Genomic DNA, 26,529 nt, shown 5'->3' on the forward strand with positions numbered 1-26,529 from the left:
ATATATATATATATATATATATATATATATATATATCTATAGATATATATATATATATATAATATATATAATATATATGATATATATATATATATATATATATAATATATATTATATATATGATATACTATATATATATATCTATATAATATATATTATATATATCATATATATAATATATCTATATGTCTGTGTGAGTTGCGTGCGTGCATTTTTGTTACTCGTACATGCGAGACTTTTTGTCAAAAAAATTTACCCACTAATATCGTCAAATAACAAATTCACTATACCTTAGCAATACCTTACACCCAAGCAGTATTATAAATGATAAATTCTTGTCCCCGGCAGGATTCAGACACAACGACAAAATGTGAATTTTTTTTATAATGGTTTAACTGTTACTAAATTTCCAATCAGCAATAGTGTTGGATTGACTGATTTATGGAAATTTGGTGGTAAAGGCAAGAACTTGGGCACTTTCCTTAGATGTTCGATAGTTTTGTCACACGCACGTAACATTTTATACACAGAAGTGTTAAACCACAAATACCCCTTAATATCGAATCCACTAATAACTTGCATACAAATAAAATCATCGATATGATAACTCTATCTACTTTGGCCAAAATTCGAATCCATAACTTCTGCATTTGATATAGAGATATATAAGTTTATTTCAACTCTGCTGTATATATTCCTGCCGAGTAATGTTCTGTGCGTGGAAGCAACATCATGGAGAAATAAAGTCTTATACTCTGTTTTTTTTTTCATCTGTCCATCTGCCTGTGGTGCTTTTGTATGGTAACACTGCGTCGGGCTTTAGATAGTTACATTCAGCTTACATTCAACGATTATAATAATATCCTATTTCGAATATTAACGGTGTAATTCGCATGCAGTAAATTATTAAAACACTTTTCAGTTGCAAATGTACACCCAGATCTCATTTTATTTACCTGAAACTTACACATAGCGTAACTATCTAAAGCCCGGGACGCAGTGTTACCATACAAAAACACCACAGGCGGATGGACAGATGAAAAAAAACAGAGTATAGTCATTGATGGGTACATATATTTTAGAAATAAATCTTGAGAGAGAGAGCGATTAAACAGATTTCCCGAAAGCTCTCTGTAGAGATATAAATTTAATATATTTGTTACCCATACATAACTGAATATTTGTTTCTCTTTTTCAAGACTCATGCGTATACTATGAGTATCTCTAATCAATAACATTCCATCTAAACCATGACCTCTAATTGTAACTTTGTGTCACTTGGCTAGTTATAACACATATATAGAGCAGAGTTGAAATCAAATGGTATCTATCTATCAAACCAAACAGTCATAGGTTTGAGTCCTGGCCCGTCCATATGCTTATCAAAAATATATGTGCAATTCCCTTGGACTGCTAGTTACTTTAACTGTAAATTTAAATCGAAATTAATGGTTTTAGCACCTTAATATTTCATATGTATTCATGTTTGTGCTTTGGGAGAGTGTGGGTGTGGGTGAGCATGTAATTTTGATCATCACAGTGACCCTTAGCTTGTGGTGATCACAATTTCATACGACTATATATATATCTATATATATCTATATATATATATATATATATATATATATATATATGTGTGTGTGTGTGTGTGTGTGTGTGAGTGTGTGTGTGTGTGTTTGTGTGTGTGTGTGTGTACGTGTATGTGTGCGTGAAAAAGTCATCTCTCAATAAGAGACTGCGAAAATATAAACATAATTCAATGTCTTTTGATGATAATCCGTCAATTTTTTTTTCTGTTCAAAATGCATTTTCGGCAAAGGGAAGTAGGTGCTTCTGAGCTTCATCGTCCTTGGCTGGCGGTGCTTATGAATTCTGCCCTTACGAGGCCAAAGTTTTTCGAGATGGCGGTTCAGAGAGCTGTCGGTCGCCGTACAACGTGTCACGTGGAGTGCTTACGTTTATACCTTTTTCGTTCAATTTTTTTTCCTGTATTCGTTCTAGCGGTTACGCCGTTGTTTGGTTTTGGTGAGTGGAAATAGAATTAAGCTGTTACTGTGGAGGTTCTTCGGCACGCTCTTATTTGGTGCGTTTTGTAAGTTAGATATACATGGGTTCCGTGTTTGCGTGTCAGAACTGTTTCTTAGCTTAACTTTAAATTCGCATATTAAGCTTTTAAGGTTTAACGTTTTGCCATTTACGTGTCTAGAGTCGCAGTTGTTTATCCAGTCTTTACCTAGCCCAACTTAATTAGCATATTAAGATTTTATGGTATATAAATTTTTTGCAATTTGTCTCGAGTTTAGAAATCCAATGTTTATTTAGCATGTAAGTTTTTCTGGTAAGATTCTTCATTAACTTAAGTTTCTATAATTTACTTATTTCCAGGAGGAAGTGGAAATTTTACGTACGGAGACAACTCCGTGTTTTTCCCTCGGCCGTTTTCTGCCGTCGGAGAAATCTCTTCCTTATTGCTTAATCTACAATCGTTATGGTAGTAAAGAAGATGGGAGTAATTGGTAAGTTTACAACTTTATTTACTTTTTTTTTTTCTTTTTTTTTTTACCTCCACCCTTTCAGGGGCGGTGCCCCTGAAGGGGTGGAGGGTTCTCCCTTAAAACTGTTTATGGTGGGTCGGAAGACCTGCCATAAATAGTTTAGTGGAGTTTATTTTTGAAATAATAGCCATATTTTTTTAAAATTTTCACTTTAGGTACTGTGTTAGTTAGCCCTTATGGAATTATATTTCACTAACAGAAAAATTACAAAATTACTTTCAGTGACCTTAATTCTAATAGTGGCATTTTCTTTCACTAACCTAATTCAAATATTTTGACACTTAAAATCAAATTAACTTTATTCAAAACTAAAGTTCATTTGCAATTAATTTGCTATAATTTCTTCGTTAGGATTAATTCAAAAATAGCTAGGTGTCTTTTCAGTAGCTGGAAGTTAACAAATCAATTCGGAGTTAGCATGCCTTCAAAATCCAGGAACAGTTTCTGTCTGTAATATTTTTCCAGGTTAACGGAAGACCAGAGCTGAGACTGCCAGATGCCAGGAACTATAGTGAGGTTGACTTCACGAGAATCTTGGTGACATGGAGGCTTGTAAAGGAATTTTAAGAAAACTTAAAAGTTCCTGCTGTCAGTAACAAGTTCTGCTGTTCTGTTAGTTTATTAATAGATGTCGCAATGAGCATAAATTAAATTTAGTGACTGTGCCTATAACACTTTGTATGCTAGTATACTTCTGACTTCTAATATTGCATTTTTAATTTTCCTTTGCTTTTCCTAACGTTGTGGGCATTTAAAGTGTAACTGCAAAGGTTCCTTTGGATAGTGACAGAAATGAAGGGAATTAACACTTGATTACTGGTGCAGTATGACAGTCTTCTTGATTCTGAGGCATGTATTTTCTACATACATTGTTGAAGTGGAAACTACATACTTTGTTGAAGATACTTCTTGCTTATAAAAATAATTTTGAATTTATTTTGGCAGTGGAAAGAAAATTTACTGCATTTAGAAAATCTTCAATGCTAGAAGATGGAAAGTTAAGGTTTGTACAATAGCAATTAGTTACGTAGTGTTAATGGCTTGGTGCCATGTGGAAGTGATTTGCAGAGAACATTCCAACTTAATTTGGACTTGGATTAGAATTAAAAGATTAGCGTAATGACTAAAGCTAGGTATTTGAACGCATGATATGAATATTAACTAATATCCTAACCGCTAATAGTCTAAATATAAGACTGGCCAACGCTAGCTGCGATCATACTAGCACGCTATGGGGACTGAAGGCTGGGCTAATAATTTGGGTATTTGGAACTTTTGATCTGAATGGCTATGAAGCTTAATATAAATCTGGTCAACGCCAGCTGATTATACTAGCACGATATGGGGACTGAAGGCTGGACTAATAAGCTAGGTATTTCGATGTATTGATTTGAATAATTGCCAGTAAGCTAAATTTGAATATGGACAGTGCCAGCTGATTAATATAGGAAGATCTGGGGACATAAGGCTGTCGTGTAACTTAAGGCCTTTGCAAATGAGAGCTGTGACGGCAGCTATTGCTAGACACACTTGAGTCACCTTGTCTTAACAGCTTAACTAGATATATTTAATTATATAAAGCTTAATGTTATAATAAATTGGTGTGTTAATGTTTAGCAACATTAGAAATTTTTATAAAGGTCTTTTGGTTATTGGGTGACTACTGTTTTGCTAGTGGTTTGGGTGACCCGTTGGTCAGGAAATTATGCTGGTTGCCAGTTTCTGGTTACCGTGGTAGTTTTTTGTATTCTCAATTATTCCCAACAAGATCCATGTCAAATACACTTTACCATTATGGATGATAGAATTTCAGTGTCCCACAAATTTAAATCTTTGGAAAGTTAACTATAAAGGAGTGTTCCGATGAGATGTTAGTTGTCTGTCCTATTGAAATTTTACTTTAGTATTGAAATTTTACTTTAGTATTTAACATCTTTGTGAAGCAGTTCAGTGTCGTCGTAAATATTTTGCCATGCTCAAAAGGAGAAAGACTGCATTTCATTAATTTAGAGCCATGAAATAACGCTGGTTATTGTATATAACTGTAGTACTCTTTAACATGACTCATTATTGTGCCTTTACCAATTCACCTCTATTGTGCCCGTAGGTGTGTAGGGTAGTGTCGTTAGTGTATCCCTTGCATTACCAAAGGTTCTTTGCAGCGTCTCTACGGCCCCTAGCTTGTAACCCCTTTCATTATTTTTACTGTACCTCCTGTTCATATTAGCTTTCTTTTATCTTGCTTCCCCCACACTCCTAACAATTTCTTTTCAGTGCAACTGTGCTCGGGTTTACTTCCCTCCCTTTTATTTTTTTTTTCCGTTCCAGTAGTGAATGACCTCACAGGTCCCATCGCTTTTCCTTTGGCCTTAATTTCATATGATCTATTCGGTTCTATTCCGTTCACCTCTGTTGATTTAATTTCATTTTACCTAAACTATACGGAATCATTTTCAAAGCTTGGTCCATTTGCTGTCACCACACGATGGTTTCCTAACTGCCACTTTTACATTAACATGGTTATGCTTCTTTTCCTGGAGTTTTCTTCTGGCCAAATTTAGCCGCCTGTTTATTCCCAAATGTATTTTATATACTTTTCAACTTAATATAAGAATTTTACAACTTGCTTTTTGAAACATCCGTGGGTAGTTTTGTAAGTGTTGAAGAAATATCACATCAATAATGTAAGCAGTTTTTAAGCAGACTTTCGGGTCCATTTGATCGATCAGATGTAGCGGAATATATTCAGAAAAAATATTGTCGACTTGCTGTGCTTCTTGCCCAGAACAGACTTTTCCATGGCCCGTTTTAGACTTGTCAGACTCCAGTTGAGCGGGAATAATATCGGACCACTGCGTATTGAGAGAGAGAGAGAGAGAGAGAGAGAGAGAGAGAGAGAACATTTTGGTTTTGAAAATACGTTCGTTACTTTGTTGCTGAGTGGCTGCCAGTCTCAGTCTTTTAACGTAATTTCGTGAAGGTATTCAGATCCAGATTCCCCATATGTAATCAAGGCATCTTTGATAATTGTCACAACGACGTCTTAGGCAGACTGTCTGTCATTCTTGTGTCTTGCATCTGCTCAACAGCTACAGGAAGAACAAATTTTTAAATCCACTTTGCAGAACTTCGTTTATATTTCTTCGACATTTCACTGAAAATTAAAACTACCATTTCGGTAAAAGCAGAGTTAAAAGGGCAATAACTCCGAAAGTAACTATTCGAGGATAAATATTTTCTCAAATCTTGTAAAATTTAACAATTATGACATTTTGTTATGTAGCATTCATTTCATTATTTCCATTCCTGCAATAATAGGTAAACATGTATACTTTATTATAGACACACAAAATGTCCTTTGTGCGTTATATCAGGGGTGGCCAGGATTCTGGACTCCCGAGATCTACTCTAAAGGCCTGTCCACACGACCGGGCCTGATCGGCGGACCTCCCCTTTAACGGGCACACTTGACGGGCAAACGCCAAATTGCCCGATAGGTCTTGTAGCAAAATCACCAAGGTGGTGTCGGATGGCTTGAGCTTCGAACCTGGCAGACGTACGTTAACCATATACATTTCTTTCACTGGGCCATTCTTTGCACCATATTCTCTTCTTTTTCTTCTTTTTTATCACACAAAGCAATTATCATGCTACACAATATCTTCTTTGTGGTAGGCACCATGTTTATCGTACCGCACTGAACACACTACTGGCATTGTCGGGCACGTCCACCTCTCCATCGCCTCACCCGTGTGGACAACATTCATGGGTAAGCCCGCCAGAATTTGCCCGTCAACCCTGGGGCACGCCGATCAGGCCCGCTCGTGTGGACAGGCCTTAAAGACAACCTCTTTTACGATCTACCATACAACATATAAACATTAGCGTGGGATTTTTTTTTCAAATAGCTCCATAGTACGATAAAACCCGAGTATAGTTGCCTCACTTATATACATATACGTATATTCTTGTTTTTGTTTGTTTATATATGATTGTGGGGGAACAGCGATAGACCAAATAAGTGGCCGAGATCGACTGGTAGATCGCGATCGACTGTTTGACCACCTCTGCGTTAGATTGTATTAATAATTGGAAAAGTTTGTTCTTAGATTTGTTATGTGCGTAAAAAAACTAGTGTTACGTACTTGGTAAAAAGACTAATTTTAACCATTTCGTTTTATTCTAAGTTTGTTTTTTGAACTTAGCATGTAAACTACTTTATTCCATTCTTAGTACCCCGCAGGGAGGTAGTGACGTTAGTGCACCTCATGCGGTGCACTCTAGGCATTACTTAAGGTTCTTTGCTGCGTCCCTTCGGCCCCTAGCTGCAACCCCGATTTCATTCCTTTTACTGTACCTCCGTTCATATTTTATTTCTTTTATCAGGCTTTTCACCTCGCTTGACAACTATTTCATAGTGCAACTGAGAGGTTTTCCCCTCTTACACATTTCAGAGCTACGTGCTCTCGATCTCTTTTTCCAGCGTTGATTGACCTCGTAGGTCCGAGTGCTTCGTCTTTGGCCTAAACCCTATAATCTTAACAATTCAATCCAATGTAAGCATACAACTTGAAAACTACGGCATAGAAATGTGTCCTGACTCGTTTCTCTCTGTCAGCAGGGAAAAAAAGAAAACGAGTGGTTGAAGAGACGTCAAAGGAAAACGAGCACAATTCTTGTCATCAACTGGACTCACTCTTAAGCAGGTACAACTCTGCAGTTTATCCATATTCCTTATTTCCCTACAGGCGCTACGTAGGGAAAGCATTCAAACAAAATTCTGAGTAGGGCAATAGCGGTAAATATGATGAAGGCTCTCAATTCAGTTACTCTTCAAGTCCAAGTAGCTATTTAAAGTACCCTTTGAGGCATAATAGTACTTCTCGTATTCATATTTGAAATCCAGTAAATGTTCTGATTTCATTTTTCTCGCTTAATTCTTTGGTGATGTTTGATATTCGTGGTTAACATTAAATCATAATTTGTGGTATTTAAATGTTCTGGTGACAAAAAGTTTTCTTCCAAGTAGATTTCCTTGATCTTCATATCATTGTCAAAATGTCAACATAATGTAATTTTACTTTCTAGGTCAGCTTTATTCTAGATAACTAGGATGAAATTTTGCTCTCTATTTCAGCTTCCTTTGAAGGTAATCCACCCATTATCGAGTCTTGTACTCTGTTCAAGAAAGTATATTAAACACGATTAAAGGAACCAAGAGAGAACGGTTTAATTTTTACAGGAAATAAAGAATGCAACAATTACCCGTGAAGCGGTCAGCGGTTAGTGCCGTCAGTGCACCTTTACGTGGAGAACTGTAGGCCTGACTTAAGGTTCTTTGCGGCGTTATTTCGGCCCCTAGCTGCAACTCCTTTCATTCCTTTTACTGTAACTCCATTCATAGTCTCTTCTTCCACTCGATTTTCAACCTTCTCTCAACAATTGTTTCTTACTATACCAGCGTTGGTTTTCCCCCTGTTACACCTTTGAAACCTCTTTTCCTCAATTTTCCTTTCATCGCTGAATTACCTACTACGTCGTAGCGTTGGCTCTTGGCCTAAATTCATGTTCCATTCCATTCCTGCTAAAGCAATTTTTATATTATTTTGGGGAACCAGAAAGCTGCCTTTACAGAAACTAGGTTTCACGAAAACAACAGTTATTATGATTGGGCGTCGAGAGGTCGGTCTTTTTTTTTTCACGAAATTTGGAAAATATCCTTTACCCTATGAAGGGCAGTCAGTGAAACAGTTTCTTAATTACACCTAGTCTTTGCAAGAACATTCCTTCCTTAATTACACCTATACTTTGCAAGAACATTATTTCCTTAATTACACCTAGTCTTTGCAAGAGCATTCCTTCCTTAATTACACCTAGTCTTTGCAAGAAAATTCCTTCATTAATTGCACCTAGTCTTTGCAAGATCATTATTTCCTTAATTACGCCTAGCCTTTGGAAGAAAATTTTTTTTTAATTACACCTAACCCTTCCTAATTACTCTTAGTCTTTGCAAGAACATTATTTCCTTAACTACGCATATCCTTTGGAAGAACATTATTTCATCAATTATGCCTAGCCTTTGCTAAAACATTATTTCCTTAATTACCAGGGTTTGCAAAAACCAATGGGTTTTTTTTTTAAACCAAGAACCATGTTTTTTGTTTAAACCATGGTTTTTTTTTAAACCACGGAATATGGTTTTTTTTCTGGTGCTACTCAGTATAAAACTTTAGATATCTAGATGATATTTACACAAATCTGTGTGCCTGTATGTGTTTGACATATCATTATTCATACATTGTAAGTATTAGACAAAATTAAAGTTTCCATTATCAGTTATTTCCATATCTCGTAGAAATTAGAACACTTTAGTTACAAGTCAAAATCTTTGGTTATATGAAATACTTCAGATAACTGCATATGAGAGAGAGAGAGAGAGAGAGAGAGAGAGAGAGAGAGAGAGAGAGAGAGAGAGAGAGAGAGAGAGAGAGATTCTCTGTAGTTGAGTGGATGTGTCATGTATAATAGCTGTGTCTGACTGACTTACAAGTTTCGATCTGGTTAAGCAAAGATGACAAATGTTTAATCAATTTATATTTTTCATAGCTAACAAACCTATGGTCTTAACAATAGGATATTTTCCAAGCGCTAGCTGGTAACTAGTTATAAACAATCAAAGATTGTAAGCAAGGAATCTGCGAGATCTGGCAACTCTAGCGCGTACGAGGTGATAGCTGGTGAGAGACCGCGCACCCACTCCGTGGCGCGTCGAGTCTTGCCCAGCCCAGGAACTAAAACAAAATAGAGGGGCGGCTAGAGGGGGGAAGTAAAGCGTTAAGAACTCAGGGTTGTTAGGAATGAAAAATACAGATTGATTACAAATTTTTCATTTTATATGCTGAGCAAACCTTGGTCTTAACAATAGGATAGACTTATACTTGGAGGGAGGTAAGTATCCTAAACCAGCTGGGAGTTAACCACCCTTCCTAGAAGAACGAGTTCTAGAAAAGGTTGTCTAATGCCCGTGAGAACACAGATAAACTGATATATAACAAGTCAGCCGTCTGGGTTGAAATACAATTATATATGAGCAGATTCATTGCATCCAAGGAACCGAAGAAAATTCTGACTGTTCATGTAACAAATCATATTAACCACGGGGGTTTGTTACCACTCCCCTCACTCCCCCTTGCTAGAGAGAGAGGAGTATTTTGCTACCTATGGCTACCTTACTCATCTGTATCAGACCAGGAGCCAGCGGTCAAAATTCTATGACCAGCAAAGTTTTTCATAAATCCCAGAGAACTTATACCTCTGATGTCTTGTGCTCTAGCCTGCACATACTCAATGACAGAACCATCAAGAGAGGAGTAAGCCTGCTTAATCGCCTCATGTACCCAGAATGAAATAGTGTTCTTGGAAACTTCTTCTGGACCGGCCAGTGCTCACAAAAAGTATACAACATCTAGATCTTAGATGACGAGTCCTTTTAAGATAGCATTGTAGGGCTCTGACAGGACAAAGCAAGAGCTCCTGTGGGTCGTTGCCTACAAAGTCATTCACTGATGGAATGGAAAACAAGACAAATATGTCATCATGTATTGAGGGATTCTGGGTCTTAGCCATGAATTCCAGGACAAACTTGAAGGCCACAGACCTCCAACTTCTGGTATGTTTCACATCATAACTCAAGTCATGAAGCTCCCCAACTGTTTTCAAAGAAGCCAAGGCCAACAGGAAAACTACTTTTAGCTTTCAGATTTCTGTCTGATGAACGACTCAAGGGCTCGAATGGAGCTCGAGTGAGACTTCTCAAGACAAGCGAAACATCCCATGTGGGAGGCATGAGTTCCCTTGGAGAATAGGTCTGTTCAAAACCCCTGACCAACAAGGAAGTCTCCCAGGATGAAGAGAGTCCACGCCTTCCAGACATAACACTAAACCTAGTGCTGCTCTGTAGCCCCTGATAGCAGAAACAAAGAGACCTTTCTCATCCCTGAGGAAGATAAAAAAATCTGCTTTACACTGAACAGAGGCTTTGAGATGAGAGATATCCCGTCGACGACAGCAATCACAGTAGACTGCCCATTTCCCCTAGTAAACTGCTGAAGAGGACTTCCTGAGGTAACTGGACATAAGTTCTGCTGCCTCCTGAGAAAAACCTCTCGCTCGGAGGAGATACTTGATAGTCTCCATCCTTAAAGAGACAAGGATTCTACCGACTGGTGAAACCTTTCGACCTGAGGTTGGCAAAGAAGTTGCCGCCACGGGGGAATCTCTCTTACCAACTTACCATTTTGGAGTAGGATTTTTAATATCCAAAAATGGCTTTAATTATTACATCTAAAAAGTAAAGTAATAAAATAACACAGAGTTAGATGACAGATTAATGTTGTTATATGATCACATGTCAAGTTAGCAACAGTAAGAACACTACCAATCTACCAGCATGCCTGGCATGTTACTGTTGGAGAGTTAAGGTGGGTTTACACGATTGAACTATGTTCGACAGACAAAATTGTTACCATATCACAGGAGAAGCAGGATGATGTCATAAGCGGTGAAACGACGGAAGCGGATCTGGCAATAAGCAGTGGTACCAGATGAGGGTGTTTACCACCGTTTCGATTCTGCTCACAGGGCATAGACCGGTGGACTATGTTCGAAGGTGATGTCCGTTGGTAACTCAGGCATTTAATTCAGTGTGTGGCCTTGGACGACTGGTGCAGTACATCACTACCATGGTACACAGGAAAAAAAACAAGGCCAAAAAAATTGCACTATGCAGTATGATCATTGCTGTACTCTGTGAGGAGGGGGAGGAGGAGATGCCAAGAAGGGAATGGTGCAAGGACTGGTTGCACAAACGAAATGAAAGGGGAAGCCATGCAACCATTTTCCAAGAATTGAAAACTGGCTATGAATCGGACTTCACGAACTATATGCGCATGGACCCAAATACTTTCTACGATTTACTGGAAAAGGTTAAACCTGTTATAACCAAGCAGGACACCTGTATGAGGGAGAGCATTTCACCTGCAGCACGTCTGGAAGCAACGTTGATTTATCTTTCCACTGGGTGCTCCTACAGTGCCCTTCAATACAGTACAAGAATTTCAAAACCGAGTCTGTCTGCGATCATTCCTGATACGTGCAAAGCCATCTATGATGTGCTTAAGAATCCATACTTAAAGGTAAGTAATGCTTGATTGTGACGGTGCATATAATATTATGAAGGTAATGAAAATGACTTGCATAATGTGAAGTACATCCCTACAGTTGAGCATAGACACGAGATTAATTACATACAATATACATCTTGTTATGTGTATGTAAAAAAAGCTACGTGCTTGGTGTTTGGCTACTCGTACATTACCCACCTTGAAGCGCAACCCGTCGGGTAAAACTACATCTTTACACATATGTAAAGTTCTTCATGAATAGTTTCTAAACCTGGGACAAACACATACTATGACTGTTACTTTCACAGCTTTATTGTAAACATGTTAATGCCAATTTTAATAAAGACAATTATGGTCATACATAATTAGACAACAACCTTGGCTGAAAACGTGAGCTTCCCTAATTTTCCCAGATAAGGTACCTCAGAAATTAGTTTTTGTGCATGGATCCTATTTTCTTCATTCATCTTCCGCAAATCATTGGCAACAACATCACCAAAAGCACTTTGTTCATCGCTATCCTCCTCCTCCGATCGAGATAGTTCCTTCAGTTGATGAAGCGCTTCTTGAAGCTCCGCATGCCTCTCGTTAGTGGGTAGAGACCTTTTTCTCCCTCGGGTACTTTGAGTCTGAATGCGTGAAGACTCATGCATTGCAGGTCGTACATTATCCTGTGATGTGCTTGGGACAGGTGTGACAGGTGTTGTATGGGTTACAGAACCATGTTCATTTTGTTGAAGTATAGGATCATTGAAAAACTGAAAATAGATAAATGCCATTAGTGTATGCCAACGTGTATTATTTTTCTTAATTTCCTGTCAGACACACACGAGAGAGAGAGAGAGAGAGAAAGAGAGAGAGAGAGAGAGAGAGGGAGCGGGGGGGGATAATAGTTTATATATATTGAGAATGCTTAAAAAACCTTAACATTCTTCTCATATTAACAGACACCCCAAACAGCGGAGGAGTGGATGCATGTAGCAGAGGGGTTTTCCAAGAAGTGGAACTTTCCTAATTGTATCGGAGCAGTTGACGGGAAGCACATCCTGATAAGGCCACCACCTGATAGCGTCTCCTTCTACTACAACTACAAAGGAAGCCACAGCATCGTGTTAATGGCTGTCTCCAATGCAGACTCAAACTTCATATATGTCGACGTGGGCACTAATGGACGAGTGTCAGATGGTGGAGTTTGGGATACCTGTTCTCTCAACCAGCATATCGAAGCAGGATCTGCGGGTATGCCAGATGATGAGATACTCCCTAACAGCTCAAAAGTATTACCATATGTGATCGTTGCTGATGATGCATTTCCTCTGAAGCGTCATATCGTGAATGCTTTCTCTCATCGAAATCAAAACCTTGAGCAACGTGTGTTTTCCTACCGACTGTCAAGAGCTCGACGCACCGTAGAAAACGCATTCGGAATACTTGGTAACAGATTTGAAGTGTTTCATAAACCCATTAACCTTGAACCAACAAAAGTAGTACAAATAGTACTTGCTTGCACTGCACTACATAATTACCTTCGCACAGCACCTGTCACCCCAAATGTGTGTTCGGATGCAAATAACGAAAACACTGAAGACATCTCTGGAATGCTACCGCTCGAGCATGAGCAACAAACCTCCACCATCAATGGCACAATTGTATCTGTATATGAAATATTTCAATGAGGAAGGTGCTGTGATCTGGCAAAACAGACATACATGAGGCTAAGTTACTATAACTCCTGAGTAAAATTATAATAGTAATGTATAATACAAATCACCAATGTTGCATATTGAACATACTTTACATTGCTTTGTTGACTAATGTATTATAAAGGTGGATTATGGCAATAAAGAAAATATGGCCATGGTTTGGTTTATATTTTTTTTTCTCATTGTAAGACAGGTAAACAGACAGATATACGACAATTACGTACTCACCTCATGATCAGACACTTCTTCAGTCACATGAGACACTTGGCTATCCATACTTGACATGGATTCTCTCATGCTGTCGCCATCGTTGAGGAAGCAAAGTCATCTAAACACCATAATATGGGGGTGTAAATGTCGTCAGCACCAGCCCCCGACTTCTTTGATTTCCCAGTTTACGTAGCTCTCGCCTATATTGACTACGGATGGATTCTATTTTTTTCTTCACTTCAGAAGCAGTAACAGATAATCCACTTCTGTTCATTCCCGCCGTTATTTCATTGATGGCCGCGACACGTTTGTTCCTATTCTTGTACACATCAGCCTTGACATTCCATAAGCATGGATTTTGCCGGTATAGTTCTATTAGTAGCAGGGTCTCTTTTCTGTCCCAGTGCAACTTTTCTCCTTGACTGAGGTACTGCTGGCCAAGTTAACAGGACAGTTGAGACCTAGTGAACTGACGGACTTTGAAAATCCTGTAACCAAGTGACTTTGTTCATCCTGTGCCTGGCAGCATTGTATACTTCCACACTAGACAGTGTGTGACGTTTCGATGCTGGGAACACGGACAGTGTCCGGTACACCACTTGGTGCTCGCTTCTGACGTCATCAGCGAGCCTTTTCGCTTTCCACTGCTAGTTGGTAACAATTATATCCGTCGAACATTGTTCAATCGTGTGAACGCACCTTTACGGTGCAATCACTAACTGGTTTTCTAATAAAGTGCAAGTGGTCAGCCCTGAGAAACATTAGCCTAATCAGCAGTTTATAGTAAATGAATCATTATGACAGGTAGAAAAACAGACTACATTAGGAAAATTTATGTAAAAAAGTGGTGGAAGGCAGAAAAGGGTTAGAGCTATGTGTAAAAAATGCCAAAAAGCAATGGAAGGGCAGATAGCTAGAATGAAGGTTCATTACAGTAACTGCTCTGCCTTGGAAACTGGCGATGATATTGGTGAGTAAAGGTGTTATAAAATAATGTTGGTAATTGATATAATTATGGGGTAATTTTTGTTACTTAGGCTAAACCAGGAAATTGGCTAGACTAGGAAACTGTTGTAATTCAGTAATGTCAAGTAGGTTAGACACTTTAGTTCACAGTAGCCTAGTCTAATAATGTGATGAAAGAATTATGGATTTGGCCAAAGTGTGATTCTGTAGCATTAAGCCCTCAGGAAATTAGGCCTAGTTACATTGGCTGAATTTCTCACTTGACAGAAACTTATAATTCTTATAGCGAAACTATTACATAAGCTATAGGACAGGTCAGGTTAGTGGGGTATGTTTTAAGGCCTGCCATTCACTACAGTAAGTGATCTGATTGAACAATTTCGTCTGAATTCATATTTTTGATACTTTATTTCTTTTTTCAAGAAAACAATACTACAATAAGCAATCTGATCATACAATTTCATCTGAATGTATGTTTTTGATGTTTTTTTTTTTTGCAAGAAAACCTGTAGAGCTGTAGACTACCTGTATCTTATTGCCTAAGACTTCAGTATAGGCTATAATCAAATTGGAAAATTGATAAATTATTAAAGTCTAAGCTTCATACAAAGACTAGGGGCGTGCTGAAGATTCGGCAATTTTGCTTTGTTTTGCCAAAGCTGTTTTTGGAAAATTATTTTTGATTCAGCATAATACACTACTGTATTTTAATTAGCATACATATGTACCCGGGTAATTTGCTATTTTTGAAGGCCCATTCTTCAGCTCTGAAAACGGAGGTCACATATTACAGGAGATATATTTTCAAAATGTGAAATTTCTAGGCCTATACGCTTAAAAAAACGACATGTGATCAGACTTGCAGACCTAAATTTGACATATGATTGTATTTGGTATATTAACCGAGGCTTTGGCTTCAGCACACCCCTAATGAAGGTATGATCACCAAAATTTAGACTTACAAGTATGATAATAATAATATTAAAAGATGAAATATTTTGTAGGTCAACTGAATTTCAAATCCTACATCATTTTGTAAACAATATATTACATTTTTTCATGTTACATTTTAACCAAACCTTGTAATAATGATTACCTGAATAGCATAGACCTATCAATATGATAATTTCAGATGCTGATGAGCCGGAAGAGCAAGAAATTGAATGCCATAGTAATTCTGGACCGTTAGATTCAACCTATAGCTCGGTCTCTCAGTTAGGCATAGCTAGAAGTTCCTCTGCTCCTTGTACCAGTAAACAAACTGCTATTGATAACTCTAATATGAGACTTCTTACAAGTCTGATAAAGATTTGAAAAGATCAGTTGAATCGAAGGAAGAAATGAAACCAAAAAGAAAAATGGAAAGAAACATTCAATTAGACATCTTTTAAAGAATCAAGTAAAAAAAAAAAACTAAGTTTTGATAAGCAGCCAGCTAGATATTTATATGCAACAAATAGTAGCTTTAGAACAGTAGAGAACCCTCAGTTTCTAAAATTTGTGGAAATGATACGTCCAGGATATAAATTACCTACACGGAAACAAATTGGTGGATCAATTTTGAATGAAGTACGTGATGAGGAGATTGCTACATTTTGAGAGGTCAGATTGTTTCAGTGGATTTAGATGATTGGAGCAATGTTCATAATGAGCCAGTTATGTGTGTGCCTGGAGTTCAAGGCATGGCTTAGCTTGGCTTGGCTTGGTTTGTTTTGGCTTTGCTTGGCTTGCCTTTTAGAGTGCTCGGCATGGCATGGTTTGGCTTGGCTTGGCTTGTTTTGGCTTTTAGTGTTCTTGGCTTGGCTTGGCCTGGCTTGGCTTGGCTTTTAGAGTTCTTGGCAGGCCTTGGCTTGGCTTGGCTTAGCTTTTAGAGTGTTTGGCATGTCTTGGTTTGGATTATGGGTTGGCTTTTAGAGTGCTTGGCATGGCTTGGCTTGGGTTGGTTTAGCTTTTAGAGTGTTGGGCATGCCTTGGTTTAGATCATAGGTTGGCTTTTAGAGTTCTTGGCTTGGGTTGGCTTAGCTTTTAGAGTGTTAGGCATGCCTTGGTTTGGATCATGAGTTGGCTTTTAGAGTGCATGGCATGGCTTGGCATGGCAAGGCTTGGCTTATCTTAGCTTGGCGTGGCTTGGCATGGCTTTTAGATGTTCGGTATCGCTTAGCTTGGCTTTTAGAGTTCTTGGCAAGGCATGGCATGTCTTGGCTTAGCGCGGCTTGGTTTGGAAAGAACATTATTTCCTTAATTATGCCTTGTCTTTGCAAGAAAATATTTCCTTAATTACCCCTAGTCTTTGCAAGAAGAAGAAATGTGTAGAGTGAAGGCATTTCGAGATTTTATCAACAGGTTCTTATTTATAGTGAGGATAAGTCATAGGCATAAATATAGCGAATTCGAACAAATGGAGAAGCACACCAACTGCTTCAAAGCAAATCTATCTATCTATCGATTTTATTTAGGTAACATTAATTGACATTGTTCATAATGTCTTGCTTTGTTCAAGAAGGAAATGGGTGAAGCCTTTACCCAGGCGCTGAGAGACAGGACTATGAGTATATCCCTAACCTCCCAACTCTTACATGTACTATTCCCTGTATTCCATCTCGTTTGAACATCGTAGCTGAAAATGAGAGAGAGAGAAAGAGAGCCTCAAGATCTCAACGTGGTTGCATTTAATATACTGTACTATATCTTGGGACTAAACGAGATGTTACGCAATCCATAATATGACCGCAAAGCGGATGCCATGTTGTGTCTAACATATAGCTCCATACTTAATATGTTCGGTGTCCCTTTTCGCACAACAGAGAGCTTAGCGTTTAGTGGAGTTCTAGAAACGTAAATAATTTCTCTGTCATTATCCCACTTGTTTTATGCCCTCTGAATTTGTCAGTACATTGTATGTGGGCAGTCACTCTAGGAAGTGAATATTCTGTTTCTCTCTCTCTCTCTCTCTCTCTCTCTCTTCGTGAGGATGCTATAGTTTGGAAGGCCCTATCATCTCTTTGTCGAAACCCACAGTTGAGAGTCATCGAATAGTTTGTATAATTTCAGCACTAAACCAGCATTTGATGTTTTTAATGACTACGGTGGTTTTACCGATATTCTTAGAAAACACCTTTAACGACTTTCCGTTTAGAAGTATTCCAGCCATTTGAAATTATGTATTAATTCCAAACATCCTTGTACCTCAAGAGACTTAGCTCACATAATTAATATTCAGATAACACTTTTAAAAACCTCAAACGTTATCCCAAACAAATGCATGCCCTTTGACAAAGAAAACTTGCATTAAACTGGATTCCATCAAAATGAGATAATTGGTGGCCGGTTAGGTTGTGGAGTGTTCATCCATCACACAACCCAATTCTCTCGTTTTTGTCTCATCCATCAAAGACTGGTGTTTCACACAACCCAATTCTTTCGTTTTTGTCTCAACCATCAAAGACCGGTGTTTCACACAACCCCATTCTCTCGTTTTTGTCTCATCCATCAAAGACCGGTGTTTCACACAACCCAATTCTCTCGTTTTGTCTCATCGATCAAAGGCTGGTGTTTCACACAACCCAGTTCTCTTGTTTTTGTCTCATCCATCAAAGAGTGGTGTTTCACACAACAAAGTTCTCTCGTTTTTGTCTCAACCAGCAAAGACTGGTGTTTTGCACAACCCAGTTTTCATGTTTTTGTCTCATCCATCAAAGACTGGTGTTTCACACAACCCAGTTCTCTTGTTTTTGTCACAGCCTTAGGGAACTTCTAGCACAGTTGTACTAGTTGGTGAGATGTGTTTGGCCAAGCCGCCTCCTGCGCAGTAGATATGCTGCACAGTAAAGCTTCACACTGTAAGGGGTAGGGCTATCAGTGCATCTCATGCGGTGTACTTAAGGCAGTACTTAAAGCTCTATGCAGTGTTTCTTCGGCCCATAGCTACAACCCCTTTCACTCCTTTTACTATAATTCTATTCATATTCATCTTCCATCTTACTTTCCTCCCCCTCCTGACAAATGTTTCCTAGTGCAACTGCGAGGGTTTTTCTCCTCTTACACCTTTCAAACTTTTTTACTGTCAATTTCTGTTTCAGTACTGAATGACCTCATGGATCCCAGCGCTTGGCTTTACCCCTAAATTTTATATTCTATTCAAATAAAGCTGCATATGAATCACGGCCACCTGCAAGGATAAGCTGGCCAAAGGGAGAAATATTAGGCTGTGGTGGTGATGGCCGCTTCTCTCTCACTCTTCAGGATATAAAGTTGATGTATTATACACACTGTGAGGTCAATCAACATCCTATGTAGGGCTTCTGTTTCCTCAGAATGCCCCTCTTCATGTATTGGTTTGCATCAAACTCGGTCATGATCTGACTGTTAAGGCCAAAAGCCACTTACTTCTTGCAACAACAATGCATGCGTTATTCATCCTCGTCCCTTCGACCCTCTTTTGCATAAACAGATAAATTACCTATTATCTGTACCCTCTTTGTCCTCTGTACAATCACGTGATGGACAAAACTGTGTGCATAGTGTCTCGGTTGGCAATGAACTGGCGTGATGAAAAGTAGGAAGGTAAGTGTTGTGTTCAAAATCTCCTTGGGTTCTGGTTTCCTCAGAGCTATTTGACGACAATAAGAGAATATCAAAGGCAGCATCACAGGATGACCTTGGCAATATACGAAGCCATGATGATCGACCTCAAGTCCTTAACAAATCATATGCCTGTGTTTCCCCTTTAGAGTGAAAGTTCCCTATTTTGTATAAGTTAGTGAGCAGCCATTAGTGTTATGGAAAGCTCCTTGTGTGCGTCTATTTATAAACCTTACTCTATACTGTAAGTTTCACTTTTTCAGTTTCTTATTGGGAAGTCTTATTATAAGCTCTATTCAGTGGCTGCATGTTTTCCAAGTGAAAGAGAGTGGAGGAAGAGGAGGAGGAGGAGGAGGATGGGAGAGCTCCTCCCTCGAGAAATTCCAGATGCTCTACTTCATCTTCCACAGCGACTGGATACCGGGTCTCCTCCAGGGTCTCCTCATAACCTTCTATTTTTTTTTTTTACATTTCTTTTCATTCTTCGTTCTCTCATCTCCATTTGCTCATTCCATGACCTGTTTTCTATCCCGCACTAATGACTTTCGAATTTAATTCCTTCTTTATTGTCGATTATATTCGCATTCTTTGTCCGGTGCTTTGGCTGTGTATATAAACATCTCATGAGTAACTTCGTTAACACTTGTAGCAACTTCGTTTTAGTAACATTATACTTTTACGAGTAGTATCTGCAGCAGTGATATCGAAATCCACATAAACAGTTCCCTTGTTACGGCGTTACGTTGCTGGTCTTAAAATAAGTGGAGATTAACGTTTGTGTAGTTACTTTAATTTGGTGCCTGCACTCGAGAATCCAGACTATTTCAGGGTCGGAAATAGATTGTTGGGCGCGGAACATTATACTTCCTCTGTTAATACAGATGCTGTTTCCTGAATTTCTTGGAAGTAAACTATGTTGTCTTACAGACGACACAATTATAACCAGAAGAGGCTTGTGGGAGGCTGATACCTTCCATTTGGTAAGAATTCGAAACGCAACAGGACCTAGAACCATTTTACCTTTTATGAAATATCTTTCTAGGAAGAATGATCTTATGATTGTCTTATCGTGAATGACGTATTTCATTTTTATCAGCTTGGCTTAGAATTTAGGATTTGATATGTTATATCATACTATTGCATTTTCAAGACTTTATTATTTAACAATATCTGTCATAGTAAGGTTATTAGATATTTTCTTGATGCTGTGATGGCAAGGCTCATTTCAATTTTGCTGATGGAAATGATGAGTTGCATATAAGGACAAAGCATTATTGCTATAATGATATTAGATAAATTATTTTAAATTTTTGTTCATTTTTACGACAAAAATCAATTCATAAATTGATTTTAAATTTTCATCCCACCAGCCCATCTTTTTTTTTCACCAATTTATATGAATCTTAAACGTTATTTCTGTCCTGTATTTATCTTACCAAAATTCTATTATTTTATCATTTTTATCCTGTTTCCATCTTCCGGTTTCCTACAGTGTTTCCCGCTTTCTCGATTACTAATATTCTGAAATTCCTTATATTCTTTCCTCTTGTCATTTCAGTGTTCCCTTTATTGTATCAAGGCTTAAGACATTTTAGCCCCAACTAAATCATCCTATCCTTGGCTCGTGAAATCTCTGACGCTTCATTCATTTGATATTCTATTTTATTTTATTCCATCCCCTTTTATCATCTGCTGCAGCATTTCATTTTTTTTGTTTCAATAAAAAACATAATCTTTTTACGTTCATAAATATTACATCCTATTTTTGTCTCGGTAAAAAAATCATCTTTTACGTACTTAAACATTGCGGTCTTTCCTCGGCTTTTGCAACATATAAGGTCTTATTAATTCCAGATGCCAACTCAATCTCGTGTCGATCTCAGACATCGCCATTCTTCATATGCAATTCGTTTTACTTCTGTCATTGTCCCCATTAACCTTTCGTTTTCTTCATCGTTTTCTTCCTTTAAATTTCGTTATCGTCTCTCCCAATCTTTCTCTCTCCTCCCTGTCGCTTTCTCTGTCTCTATGTCGTGAGTACAAATAAAAAAAAATACCGAGGTTTTCCCTCTCTGCTTTATTTCCTTTTCACTCTCCACCAGATGTCGCCATGTTGTGGTCTTCATTTCCAATGTTCCTTCTGTGAAAGAAAAGAGGAAGTAGCCCCCCGCCACGACGAAGCTCATTATTTCTTTATTTGGAGAGAGAGAGAGAGAGAGAGAGAGAGAGAGAGAGAGAGAGAGAGAGAGAGAGAGAGAGAGAGTTTAAATTCATTATTGTGAAGAACTCTTCAAATTTATTCATGTTATTCTACTTGTAATCTCATATCCAAAGTTTTGTTTTTATTTTAAGAGAGGAATCCTCAGTACTCTATTACTTTATTAAGTTATTGCATCCGTTCATCCGTACGTATTTCAGAAGGGATTTATAAAGTAAGGCTCCGAGGCTAAATGGAATATACGAAAATGAAGTAGTCAAGAGTTAATATTGAAGGAGAAATATAATTATAAACTATTGATTAGTATTCATATTTGGGAGTAAGGACAACGGATGATAGTAAGATTAGAGAGAAAGTGATTCACTGGCAAAGGCAAAGCAAGTGTCGGGGGGTCTGCAACATTGTTACGAGAGGAGTGGTGTCTATAGTTGAATCTTTAAAATATTTGTTGGAGAAATCCCTTTTAATGATGTTGAATAGGAGCAATAAAAGAAAAGGGCCGAAGCGCTGAGATAGAAAAATACAAGGTAGTTGTAGAAATATAGAAAGCTGGATCAAGGATATTTGGGGTGGTTCAGTCACATGAAGAGATTCCACCCTGTGGTAGGGGTGTAAAATTACCACCACCGTAGGTCCTGCATGTCGTAAAAGGCGACTAAAAGGACAGCTGCTGCCTTGCAGTCTTACTTTTTCAGTAAAAGGCTAGGCCTACCACCAATAACTGTGGAAACTGCTGCCTTGCAGTCTTACTTTTTAGGCAAAGGCTAGGTCTACCGTCAATAACTGTGGAAACTGCTGCATTGCAGTCTTACTTTTTAGGCAAAGGCTAGGTCTACCGTCAATAACTGTGGAAACTGCTGCATTGCAGTCTTACTTTTTAGGCAAAGGCTAGGTCTACCGTCAATAACTGTGGAAACTGCTGCCTTGCAGTCTTACTTTTTAGGCAAAGGCTAGGCCCACCGCCAATGACTGTGGAAACTGCTGCCTTGCAGTCTTACTTTTAAGTAAAAGACTAGGCCCACCACCAATGACTGTGGAAACTGCTGCCTTGCAGTCTTACTTTTTAGGCAAAGGCTAGGCCCATCGCCATTGACTGCGGAAATTGCTGCCTTGCAGTCTTACTTTTAAGTAAAAGACTAGGCCCACCACCAATGACTGTGGAAACTGCTGCCTTGCAGTCTTACTTTTTAGTAAAAGGCTAGGCCCACAGCCAATAACTGTGGAAACTGCTGCCTTGCAGTCTTACTTTTAAGTAAAAGGGTAGATCCATCGTCAATAACTGTGGAAACTGCTGCCTAGCAGTCTTACTTTTTAGTAAAAGGCTAGGCCCACAGCCAATAACTGTGGAAACTGCTGCCTTGCAGCAGTTTCCACAGTTATTGCCTTTACTTTTAAGTAAAAGGGTAGATCCACCGCCAATGACTGCAGAAACTGCTGCCTTGTAGTCTTACTTTTTAGTAAAAGGCTAGGCCCACCTCCAATAACTGTGGAAACAGCTGCCTTGCAGTCTTACTTTTAAGTAAAAGGGTAGATCCACCGCCAATGACTGTGGAAACTGCTGCCTTGTAGTCTTACTTTTTAGTAAAAGGCTAGGCCCACCGCCAATAACTGTGGAAACAGCTGCCTTGCAGTCTTACTTTTAAGTAAAAGGGTAGATCCACCGCCAATGACTGTGGAAACTGCTGCCTTGTAGTCTTACTTTTTAGTAAAAGGCTAGGCCCACCGCCAATAACTGTGGAAACAGCTGCCTTGCAGGTAGACTTTTCAGTGAAAGGCAAGGCCCACCACCAATAATATTAGTTGATGACACCAAGGACATGCGGTCGTAAAAACACCTTTGCCACATAATAAACCATGCCTGATGTTGTAAAGAAAGGTGCATCGGGCAACAGACCACTTAAAGAGTCACATGAAGAGATTAAATGAGATCAATTCGATGAAGGACGTGATCATTCCGAAGTGTTGGGTGAAGGATAGCCAAGTAAGTGCTGGCCAGATGAGATGAAGAACGAAGATGTTTTTTATTAGGCTGGCCTTATGCCAGCACGAGCTCTTGCTCATTGAGCAGTCCGTAGGGAAGGAATAGTTGGGCCGGATGGCCCTTAGATCCCGAGAATGAGCGTAGGGTAGTGAAGCTAGTAACTCGGTCTTTTATGTGTGTATGTGTGGTAGGGGGGGGGGGGGGGGGCGGGGAGAGGCGGGGCTGGAGATGATAATGATGATGATGATATCTATATATATATATATATTATATATATATATATATATATATATATATATACATTTTATATATAGTGTATATTTATATTTATATGTATATATGTGTTATATATATATATATATATATATATATATATATATATATATAATGTATATAAATAATATATCTATATAAATAATCATTCTTAAACTTTCAAGTTTGTCCTGAATATCATTAAGAATGTGTAAGTTTTCTAGAAGTAAAATCTATTCATATTCTAAAATCACAGAGCTTTATTCCTTTTTTAAACAAACTTTGTTAAAGGATATGAAATATTTTGGTATCAATATTTCTTGTTGTATGGAATCCAATCTCCGGAGATTCTCCGATGCACCTTGTCAATATGAAACATCTGCTCCCTCAGAATTCATCCTTTACTGAATTTATTTCTGCAGATGGAATACACACCTGCTCATAGTTCTATGAAAATAAAAGTAACAGAAAACAAAAATGTTATTTGGCAATTTGACAGTCATATTATGGTTGCATTAAATTTTGTGGTTTAGAAATGTGTAGTGATAATTATTTTCTTTGTCAACGCCGGTGGTTTTAGATAGTATTGTCATTGAGGAAGCATTTCATATTCGTGGTCGCGGAAGAAGGCTAGAATTAATAGTCATAATAGTAACAATGAATTGTCATCCAAAATTATATATATTAGTATAAACAAAAAGAAGTGGAGATTGTGTGGGACAGGAAAGAGAGAGAGAGAGAGAGAGAGCGAGAGAGAGAGAGAGGAGGAGGAGACAGAAGAAGACAGACAGACAGACAGACAGCAGAGAGAGAGAGAGGAGGAGGAGGAGGAGGGACTGAATTTCCAGAGCAAATGAGATGTAAATTCGACAAAATAACTTGAGAATGCAGCATGCAACCTAGTAGTACATAAGTTTTGGTATATAATTTAGGTGTGAGAAACACATGCACAGACATATCTATATATATATATATATATATATTTCTATATATATATTATTATATATATGATATATATATCTATATATATATATATATATATATAATATATATATATTATATAGTATATATATATATATATATATATATATATATACTATACCTATATGTTTTTTTTACCAGTATTAAGCAGTTACCCTAACAGTTATTGACTAAAGCCAATAGCAACATTAGCCACTGCCACCTTTTTAACTACTGAATCATAGGTGAACCACTTGAGCAGAAAACTTCCACTTCATTACTCTACATAAGGCTCATCAGTAGCATGTCTAATCAAATTAAATACATATCACAATTCAGCTCTATCTTACACAAACATTCTTCACTGCTGCCTATTTATTTCTGACTACTTCTACGAATCAACTGTTTCCACACATGCAACCAAACATCTTTGATGTTCATTGTTTCATCTTCTTCATTTCTATGAACCCCCACAACCTTTCTCGTACGCATATTATTCTCAAATTTTTCCACTTCCGAATAATTTTCATCTCGTTCTCCAGCTTCTGCGATGAATCTTCATTATACCCGAAACAGACAGCACTGTGCCATCTGTAAACATCAACTGTGCACCCATATCAACTGTCCTCTCTCTGACTTCTCCATCTATAAAGTTACTCAGCAGTCATCAGAAGCGGGCGGGGACACGTCATATGGCCGTGGCAAATGATTTTGAGCTGCCCTATTTTGTGACGTGTAAGCGTAGCGAGCAAAGCAAGAGGAACGTCTTTCATGTGGGATCCAGGGGACCCTTTAGGGCCCCGGTGGGGTCAAGGGGAATGAATCCCCGGAAGCTCCAGAGTTTTAGGTAATTGAAACTGCTAGGGAGAGCGTATGTGGCAATGAATTTAAAAGCAAAAATTCACATTTACAAAAGCAACTTCACATTTACATTTCAGTAAGTATTTCTTTATTCACCTACCTCAACATTTATACACGTCCCTTTCAAAGACTTTTGTTCTTTGGAATTTTAACTCATTTGAGGTCGATACTATGATGAGATGTCCTATAAAGGAGTGTTGTTTAAAAAGATGAAAAAATTTAATGATCAAATTTTCATTTAATACAAAAGGATTATAGTTATCAGCTCTTAATTACGTAAACTTTCAATTTACCAATGAATTTTCAATTTGCAAAGTTCAGAGTAGCCTATATACGTATATATATATTATATATATATATCATCATATTTTATATATATATATATATATAGATATATATATATATATGATTATATAGATATATATATTCTATATATATATATAGATATATATATATATATATATATATATATATATATACATATATATATGTAACATTTATAGATATATATATATATATATATATATATATATATGTATATATATATATATACTAGATATATAGTATATATATATATATAGCATTATAGATATATATCTATATATATATATATATATATATATATATATATATATATATATATATATATCTATATATGATATCTATATATAATATCATATATGATATAGATATATACTATATATATTATATATATATATATATATATATATCTAAGATGATCTATCTATCTATATATATATCTATATCTCCTGTATTAAATTTATCTATATATAGTATATAATATTATACATCTTATATTATATATATCTATAAATATATCTATAGTCTATATCTATATATATAGAGATATTTATAATCTATATATTAAGAGATATATCCGATAAGATTTTATCTTTATAGATATATCGTATTATATATCTATATCTATAATATCATAAATATAGATAGATCTCGGGTATAGATATATATATATATATTATAGCTATCTATATATCTTCCCTTTAATATATATATATCTCTATATTCTATAATATCCTCT

General features: G+C 37.4%; 1 long non-coding RNA gene across 4 annotated transcripts; it reads left to right on the forward strand.

Moving 5' to 3' along the window:
• Positions 1-1,902: 1,902 nt before the first annotated feature.
• Positions 1,903-13,595, forward strand: LOC135211713 (uncharacterized). Of its 4 annotated transcripts, XR_010313726.1 has the most exons (5): positions 1,903-2,025; positions 2,386-2,516; positions 3,021-3,143; positions 7,177-7,261; positions 12,685-13,595. It is a non-coding gene; the product is annotated as an uncharacterized LOC135211713 (long non-coding RNA). The 4 variants fall into 4 exon arrangements; XR_010313724.1 differs by lacking the exons at positions 7,177-7,261; positions 12,685-13,595 and having other exon boundaries at positions 3,021-4,354; XR_010313725.1 differs by lacking the exons at positions 7,177-7,261; positions 12,685-13,595 and having other exon boundaries at positions 1,909-2,092; positions 3,021-4,354.
• The last annotated feature ends 12,934 nt before the right edge of the window (positions 13,596-26,529 follow it).

This window comes from Macrobrachium nipponense, chromosome 4, assembly GCF_015104395.2.
Source record: "Macrobrachium nipponense isolate FS-2020 chromosome 4, ASM1510439v2, whole genome shotgun sequence".
In the NCBI taxonomy this organism is placed as follows: Eukaryota; Metazoa; Arthropoda; class Malacostraca; order Decapoda; family Palaemonidae; genus Macrobrachium; species Macrobrachium nipponense.